We start from the raw sequence: 8573 nt of genomic DNA, 5'->3' as shown, positions 1-8573 counted from the left end.
ACGGTTCTTGGCAGCTATGATGGCAGAAAATGTATTGGGTAAGACAGGCCCTCAGAAGAAATGCTTACACACAAAATAGGAAAGCATGCATTGGAAGAAAACTTATTTTTTAATTTTTCTTAGCTCATCCTGCTGATAAGCAGTCTAAAAGGCCCAATTGTGTACTTTGAATGAGAAAGCTGCTACTTCTTACTACTTTATGAGACAAGCCATTTCTTTTTTTGACAAGTATAATTGTCAGAAAGTTCTTTCTGCTACTGATTTGAAATCTGCCTTCCTGTAAGTTCTACTTTCTAGCATGTGGAGCCACATAGAATAGATCTACTCTCTCTCCTGACAGTTCTTCAAATATATGAAGACAGCTATCATGTCATCTTAACACTATCACCACCTCTCTTTTCTCTTTCAAGATAAAAACTCTAGTTTTTCCACCTCTTATGATATGATTTTAAGTCTCCTTACCACCATGCTCACTTATCTCTGGATATGTTCCATCTTGTCTCTGCCTATATCCCATAACTAAATTACATAAAATTGTCTTAATACCAAATTATCTTCTTTCAGCCAACTGGATTGTGTTTGACAATCCATGAGACTATATAATCTGTAATTTTTTTATGGAGTAGGAGAGGATGAATAATTACACACACATATGGATAAAGCTTATTTGGACAGATTTTTCAGTTTTCTTATTTTAAACGTTTTTAACAAATTACAATTTAAAATGTGTGCAAAAGTGTAAGTCAAATCATTTACCATCTGAATTCAAGATTTAAAAAAAAATCTAATGTTGGCAAAGAAGAACCATTCAGTTCAGGCTATTGGGTTAAAAAATCAATCAAGTAACTCTAATCTAAATGATTTTTCAGCAAATTAATTATGAAAGTGGTGGGCTTTTGAGACAGACCTCTGCAAACAGGGAAAAAGGTTTGGAGTCTGCTTACAGACGTCTCTCTCAAATGCTTAATACATCTAAGTTTTCTCTCTTTCTCTCCCTCTTTTCTTTATCAAATTGTACTCCAAGCCACATGGTTATTATGTCACATGAGAGTTTATTTTTCTTTACTATTATTGATATTCATTTTATGCCACTGACATCCAAGACACCAAATATGAAATTATATCAAACCCCTCCCTAATGAGTCTCCAATATGTTAATGAGCACCTAAACTGAAAGCCCCATATCATATGATGGCAAAAGGAGATGCTGCTGACAGCGAAGATGTTGTCATTATCAGAAGTGTTTTATTAAGTTTTCATTTGTGTATTTTTCCTTGGCCAACATCAATGGACAAATTTGTTGATCTCTTGACTCTGTTTTCTATTAATTCCTTTTGGAAACAATCACTATTTTGTGTAACTGCCATTATCTGAACATAATAAATATTTTATTTACTGTATAAAGAACAAATATGCCTGGCATTGTGCTAAACCCTGAGGGGACAAGGGATAAAATATGTGTCTTTTCCCTTGATAATTTTACAGTTAGGAAGATAGAATGTACAATTTTTGATCTTACTACAAGAAACATAGGGTTATATCCCTAAAAGTAGATCTGTTTGAAAGGAGAATATTATGTAAGAAAAAATAATCATATAAAATTCCTCTAATTATCCTCTACAAACACAAAACAGTTAAGTTTCTTCTCAAACCATTCTAAGGTATCCCCTCACTCAGGTGCAAAGTATAGAAAGTTCAGTAATCTGTGGACTACACCATCTTTGCCTTCCTCTTTTATATTAAATAATGGAATTGATATAGTATTTGAATTCTGGGGATGTGTATTCAAACACTGAGTCTGTTACTTTGGGGTTTGATTGCTATGTAGCCAATGTAAATTATTTACTCTCCTTTGGTCTCAGTTTTTTCATCTGGAAAGAGAAAAAAGACCTCTAAGGTCTCTTCTAGCCTTCACTTTATGACCCTATTTGGGCTTAAAAGCATCATTAAACTGCCTCGATACTTTTGTAGACATTAAAAGATTAATAGAAGCTAGTTATTTTTATTGTGATTATCATTAGCGGCTACAAGCAACAATCCTATGGTCATCTTGATTTTTTTTAGATTTGCAGTAAGATATGAAAGGATTCAAATTCTCCTCTTCTGCTTATTACTGGAGTGATCTTGAGTGTGTTGCCCAAGTGAAATCTTAGTTTCTTCCTTTGTAAAAAAGGGAAGTAGGATCAGCTGATCTCTAAGATCTCTTCTAGTTCCACTTCAAAATCTTGTGATCCTAGGATACATCTATAAATGGGAGATAGAAAATAAGGACAAAGAATAACTTTTTGGAAACAGATCTCCTAAAAGTATTCCAGCTTGGTGGTACAAGTGGACAGAGCACTTGGCTTGAGAGTTAAATATGACCTCATACATTTATTAGCTATGTGACTCTGGGCTTGTCATTCAATCCTGTTTGCCTCATCTATAAAATGAGCTAAATAAGGAAGTAGCAAACTATTCCAGTATCCTTAGCAAGGGAACTCCAAATGGGGTCACAAATAATTGGACATGACTAAAATCACTCAACAACTACTAAAAAATATTCCAATTTGCCACCTATTAATAAAAGAATCACAGAAATTCAGAAATGGTAGCAACCTCAGAAGCTCTTTAGTCCAATACCTGGACTGGAATCTAATCTATAACATCCCATTGAGTAGCATTCACACAAAGACTTCCAATGAGGGAAAATTCTGTGATCAATGGAGTCTGTCTGTTCAATTCTCAAATCTTTTTAATGGCAAGGAAATTGCCTTATGTATCTCTGCAGCTTTTTCATATTGCTCTCAGTTTCATTCCTTTGATCAAACAGAACATATGATATTGTTTTCCATGATTCTCAAGTTTTCTCATCTCCAGATTAAATATTCTCTCTAACTCATTCAATCACTTCTCTAATGGAGGGCAGGAGTATGCGTGAAAGAGCAAGGGAGAGTTTATAAACTTTGCACTCTGTACCTAAAGGACTTCTTAAAATATAATCTCCTCAAGGGCAGCAGCTATCTTTTTTGCTTGTATTGCATTCCCATAGCTTAGCACAATATCTGACACTTTTTTTTTTTTTTGCTTGTTGAGTTGTTTCAGTCATGTCCAACTGGGATATGGGCTTTTCTTGACAAAGATACGGGAGATGGTTCAGTACTCAATAAATATGTATATCTTTTCTTCTTTCCAGGTTTGTTATTTTTAAAATGAGCATAATAGCATTTATTATACATAGTATTTAAATATCGCTCTCCTCATAGGTGTATTGTAAGAAGAATGTTTTACTGACTTTACAACTTTATAGATTGTAAAATTTTATTTGTATATATATATATATATATATGATATATCCAGGTATGTACTTTATCAATTTTCATAGATCACTGGGAAATTAACTAAAGGATTAACACATAAAAGATAGATAGATAAACAGAGAGAGACAGAGACAGAGAGACAGACAGAGAAAGAGAGAGAGACAGAGAAAGACAGAGAAAGAGAGAGAGAGAGAGAGAGAGAGAGAGAGAGAGAGAGAGAGAGAGAGAGATGATAGGTGATATTAAAAGAGTAAGAAAAAAATTACTGCGTTTTTTACTTGTACATGATCCAAGTACTTTTAATCTCCTCTTGCAGTTCATCTTATGGCTCATTAGCATCTCTGCCAGGGGGAAAGAAAGGAAGAAAATGAAAATGTGGCTATTCCTAAGCAACTGTGGTGACATATTTAATGAGAGGTAAAAACTTAAACCTTTGGCTAAGATAAAATAGAATCATTTCTTTTATCTTTGTGAGAATGGAGGAGGAAAATGGATCATAGATCAATGGATAATTCAAAAAATGTTTATTTTTTTCTGGAATAAAACCTTTGATCTTTTGTTTATTTATATTTTGAATTATGATTTTTGTTCAGACTGATGAAAATGAGCTTTATACTCAATGCTCAGTATCCACCAAATAATGGCAGGGTGAGGAAGTTTAGAAGAGTGCTAAATGGAAGGAGAAAACAAACTGTTTTAAATATTGCCTTTAATACACCACATAGTAGAAAATACATATCCTATTTGTCAATATGACTAGAAGTGGCCCATACTTAAATCTAATAGATGTGTTCCTCAAAGGAAATTTGCATTTACATGCAAATAGAATTTTTAAAAATCAAATCATACCTTCTCATTGACTTATAATTTCCAAATTTCTTTTTTTCCCTTATGAATTTGCTGAAATTTGTATAATTTTTTCTCTAAGTTCTGCTTCTTCTGTAGTAATGAAGTTTCCCTAATAATACATGATCTATAAATGAACCTTTATTTTTATATAACACATCCTTTAATTATTTTTAAAGCCATATTGGCATTTTGGTTTTATTGTTTTGTATCACAGGAGTACACTACCCCCCCCCCCTTCCTTCAAGCACCATCACCACCAACACCAAAAAAAAAAATTAAAACAAAGAAAAACAAAAAAAAAAAAAAAACAAGCCAAGTAACCATATCTGACTACAAGAGCAACATATCAAACCTCTCTACCAAAATGAGAGAAGCATGTTTCATCATCAGTTCTGAGACCAACATTGGTCATTACAATAATTCAGAAACTTTAGTGCTTCCATGATAAATCTTTTTGTAAAGTAAATAAAACTTGCAGTATAAATAATCAGATTCTAAATTATCTTTTACCTCATCTGATGGTTTTAATATACAGTTGTGTGTGTGTGTGTGTGTTTGTGTGTGTGTATGTGTGTGTGTGTGTGTGTGTGTTGTAACATGAGACCTGAAATCTCTTGTCTGTTTCAATGGATAGTTGGAAGTTAAAGCTAGAACTATATAGAGCTGGTTTCTTCTCAATTGTGTATACTGGTGTCTTTCTCATGTATCTTATGTAAACCTTTTGGGAAAATGAAGTGGTGTTCCTTTATCCATTCCCATACCCTTTCCTCCATTCCAATTCTGACCAAATAACTGACAAATAACTTCTCCAAGCACCTATGTCAAATGTGTCATATTTGTCAATCAGATGGTTATTTATTCATATAAATTTCAATATCCCATGGCTGCTGACACAATGGTCTGGAGGTGTTGGTGACTATTCTAGTCATATGGTAGGCACAGGAAAAGGGGGACAGTGACAGATGAGAAGGAGTTGTATTCAAGCTCCTCACAGCCCTTCAACTGGGTGTGTGCTATGTCACACAAAAGGGAAAGGGTGGTGCTCAGGAGAAGACAATAGGAATCAATGATTAAGAATGAGACTATTTGCTTTTTTTGTTTGTTTGTTTGTTTTTTATCATTTCACCATGGAAATATTTACCTCTATTTCTTCTGCTTTTCTCTTAGGAGAATAGCCCATACCTACTCTGAGGTACTTTGGGTACCTCAGTATGAAACTCATTCTCATCTGTCACTCTGAAACTGCTCTTCTACTCCCCTAGTACTTGCCATATGACTGGAACAGCCCTGGGCAGCATCAAACCATTGTGTTAGCAGCCACAGGGCATTGAAAATCACATGAATAAATAACCATCTGATTTAGAAATATGACACATTTGGCAAGGGGCAAAGAAGCATTTGTCACTGAGTGTTAAAATATTGTCAGAGTTAGAAATTAAAAAAAAAATTAAGTGGAGACAAGATGGAAAAATCACATATGAATGACACCAAAATTCCTCTCCTGAAGAAGTTTTCTAAAAATAGGCAACTATTGAATGTTTATTAAACTCCATTGGCAAGTTACCAAGAAAAAAATCCCATCTCCTTTCCATGCCAAAGGGAGATAATTGAGACCATGAGTAGGCAGAAGGTTTCTTTTAATTATGTGGGAAAGAGGGAGTCCAATGGGTTGCTGTTAGATTTGGATCTGAATCATGAGCTTTCATCTGGTTACATTCAAGAGAGAGATTTCTGGAGTCTAATACGGAGTGATAAAATTGACATGTTCACCTACCTTTGGAAGATGGGTAAGTAAGCATTTATGAGTATCACTTTATGAGTCTGTGAGGGTTCTGCATGTACCACAAAAAATAAAAATGATATAAGATAACGACTTTCTGTCCAAGTGAGTCAGATGAAATTCAGTGGATGTTGCAGTAGAGCACCAGCAGCCAGCCATATGCCTCTTCTTCTCCCACCGTGATATTTCTATTGAGAAGTTTCAGCACAGGCACCATTTCTTGGCTTTGGGACTGAGGAATCTGTCTTGTGGGGCCACCTTGCCCATGGTAAAGCTTAGGAACTGCCTTTGAGTACTAGAAAAATGATTCATAATTGAGCCAAAGAGATTCTGTAATGAAGTTGCCACAGGGGAGAGCAGACTCTCTTTATGAGCAAATTTGGAGAATCATAATGAATTTCATCATAGGAAAATGATCTGTACACACCATAAAAAAGAAACAGAGTTAGCTAGTCTAGACGTAGTTGTGAGGAGAAGATGGAGAAACAATTTATAACAAGAGCATATGTGTACCTTGTGAAATTATAGCTATATTGTAAACATCTTAAACAGGGGTAGCATAGAACAATAGGAAGAATGCTGACTCTGGAGTCAAACAAAATAGGTTTAAATTCTTCCCCTTATACTAACTGCCTGTGTGGTCTTGGACAAATCTCTTAAGCACCCTTCCCTAGACCTTAATGTCCTCTTCTGTGAAATGGGGGAGTTAAACTGTATGATCTTTAAAGTTCTTTCCAACTCCAGAGTTATTATTTTATATGCACATGTATTTTATATAAATATAGTCATGGAAAGGCAGGGTGGTATAATGGAATGAGTAGGTGATAGAATGTCGAATCAGGAGACATGGGTTCTAGTCTCAGCTTTGCCCCTTGCTAGTCATGTGATCTTGAACAAGCCATTTAACCCATTCAAAACCAGAGAGTTCTCATGTGTGCAATGGGGTTAACCACACTTCCATTATCTCCTTTCCTTTTCCTTCTTTTTCCTCTCTCCTCTTTCCTTCCTCTTCATCATACTACTTTATAATTATATTCACATAATATAGTCTTGATACACTCCACCATCCTGATGACCTCCTCTGGATGGTCACTAACTTATCAGTGTTCTCCATAAAATGAGACATGCAGAACTGAGCACAATATTCTGGATATAGTCTTACCAGTTCAAAATAAGATGGGAACATTTTATCCCTAATCCTGGACAATTCCTTTTTAAATTCAGCTTGCCTTTAGCTTTTAAAGCATTGGCTTTTTGTACTTTTGAACTGTATTGTAACTGCTAAGCTTTCAGCCCACTAAATCCAGATCTTTTTCACATGAATTATTGATTAGCAATGACTTCCTCATCTTGAACTTGTGAAATTGATTTTTTTTTTGTAGTCAAGTGTAGGACATTAATTTATTTCTATTAAATTTCATCTTACTAGATTCCACCCATCTTTGTAGTGTCAAAAACTTTCAAGATACAAATCCTGTCATCTGAGGCTGAAGTAAAATAATATATGTAAAATTCTTGGTAAACTATAAAGTACTATATTATGAACCATTAGAATACAAATTGAGAGTAGTAGTATTATTGTCTATATCATGAGCCATCAAGAATTGGAAAGTCTTTTTTTTTTTTTTTACTCTCTGTATCTTCCACTTGTTTAGCATACTTCTTTGTAAGTGCTTACATAAAAAACCTCATTTCAGGTCACCCAATCAATGCCATTTCACAATAAGATCATAAATGTGTAACCATATAGTATTGCAAAATTTATTATAAGGCACTATGATAATTATTCAATTAATTATCCATGTATATTATTAGAAAATTAAAATAATAGAATAGGTAATATTTTACATGGCATTTTAGACTATACTCAATTCTTTATAACATTTCATTTGATCTCTTTTATAACCTATGGAACAAACTGCTTCCTATAATAGTGTTTTATTAGCATTGTGCTTTCACAGAATAATCAATTAATTATAGAGAGGGCATGGCAATGTTGATTTTCATTTAGCCATCAAAAGGCTTTGGTAACCACTAGTCTGATCTTATTCACAATTAGAACCAGAAACTAGGAACCCAACAATTATATATCCTACCCAACATCAAAGGGATCTCTGGAGAAATACAAATCTTTCTTCATTGCTCATAGATTGAGCAACATTATTTCCCTAACTCTATCCCTTTCACAGAGGGGAGAGCAGGTGGGGGTGAAAAGGTTTGGGTGTCTTTGGTCACTATGGATTTAACTATTCAGAATAGTTCTCAACCCCTATTCAATGCCTGAGGAACTCTGCCTTATTCTCTGAGTTTGTAAGCATGTATGTTAACTGGACATGGTTCTTTATTCATAGTAATGAAATAAACAATAGAAATAAAATAGTAGTATGTTTAAACAAACCATATGGCTACACTCACAACATCAAGATCCAGATTTCTTAAAGACAGTCTATGGGCGTGTACCAAACCCAGAGGTTTAAGAACTGCCACAGTTCATTTTTCTACTCCTCTGCTGTCACTCCCACTAGGAAAAAGCTACAGATTCAAATGTCAGATTAAGCAAATATTTCCAGCATAAGAGTTGATTCCCCCCTCTGCTTTCCTGTTCATGACGTCATGAGGAGTCAAGGTAAAGTAAGACTGAGGCA

The 8573-nt window shown here is 34.5% G+C and overlaps 1 long non-coding RNA gene across 1 annotated transcript; it reads right to left on the bottom strand.

The window, feature by feature from the left end:
- Positions 1 to 1986: 1986 nt before the first annotated feature.
- Positions 1987 to 6247, bottom strand: LOC116419437. Its single transcript, XR_004229750.1, has 3 exons — positions 5923 to 6247; positions 3578 to 3640; positions 1987 to 2244 (listed from the first exon to the last, which is right to left on the bottom strand). It is a non-coding gene; the product is annotated as an uncharacterized LOC116419437 (long non-coding RNA).
- Positions 6248 to 8573: the final 2326 nt, after the last annotated feature.

This window comes from Sarcophilus harrisii, chromosome 5, assembly GCF_902635505.1.
Source record: "Sarcophilus harrisii chromosome 5, mSarHar1.11, whole genome shotgun sequence".
Taxonomy (NCBI): domain Eukaryota; kingdom Metazoa; phylum Chordata; class Mammalia; order Dasyuromorphia; family Dasyuridae; genus Sarcophilus; species Sarcophilus harrisii.
The sequence above is the reverse complement of the archived record's forward strand: the minus strand, read 5'-3'. Positions and strand labels throughout refer to the sequence as shown.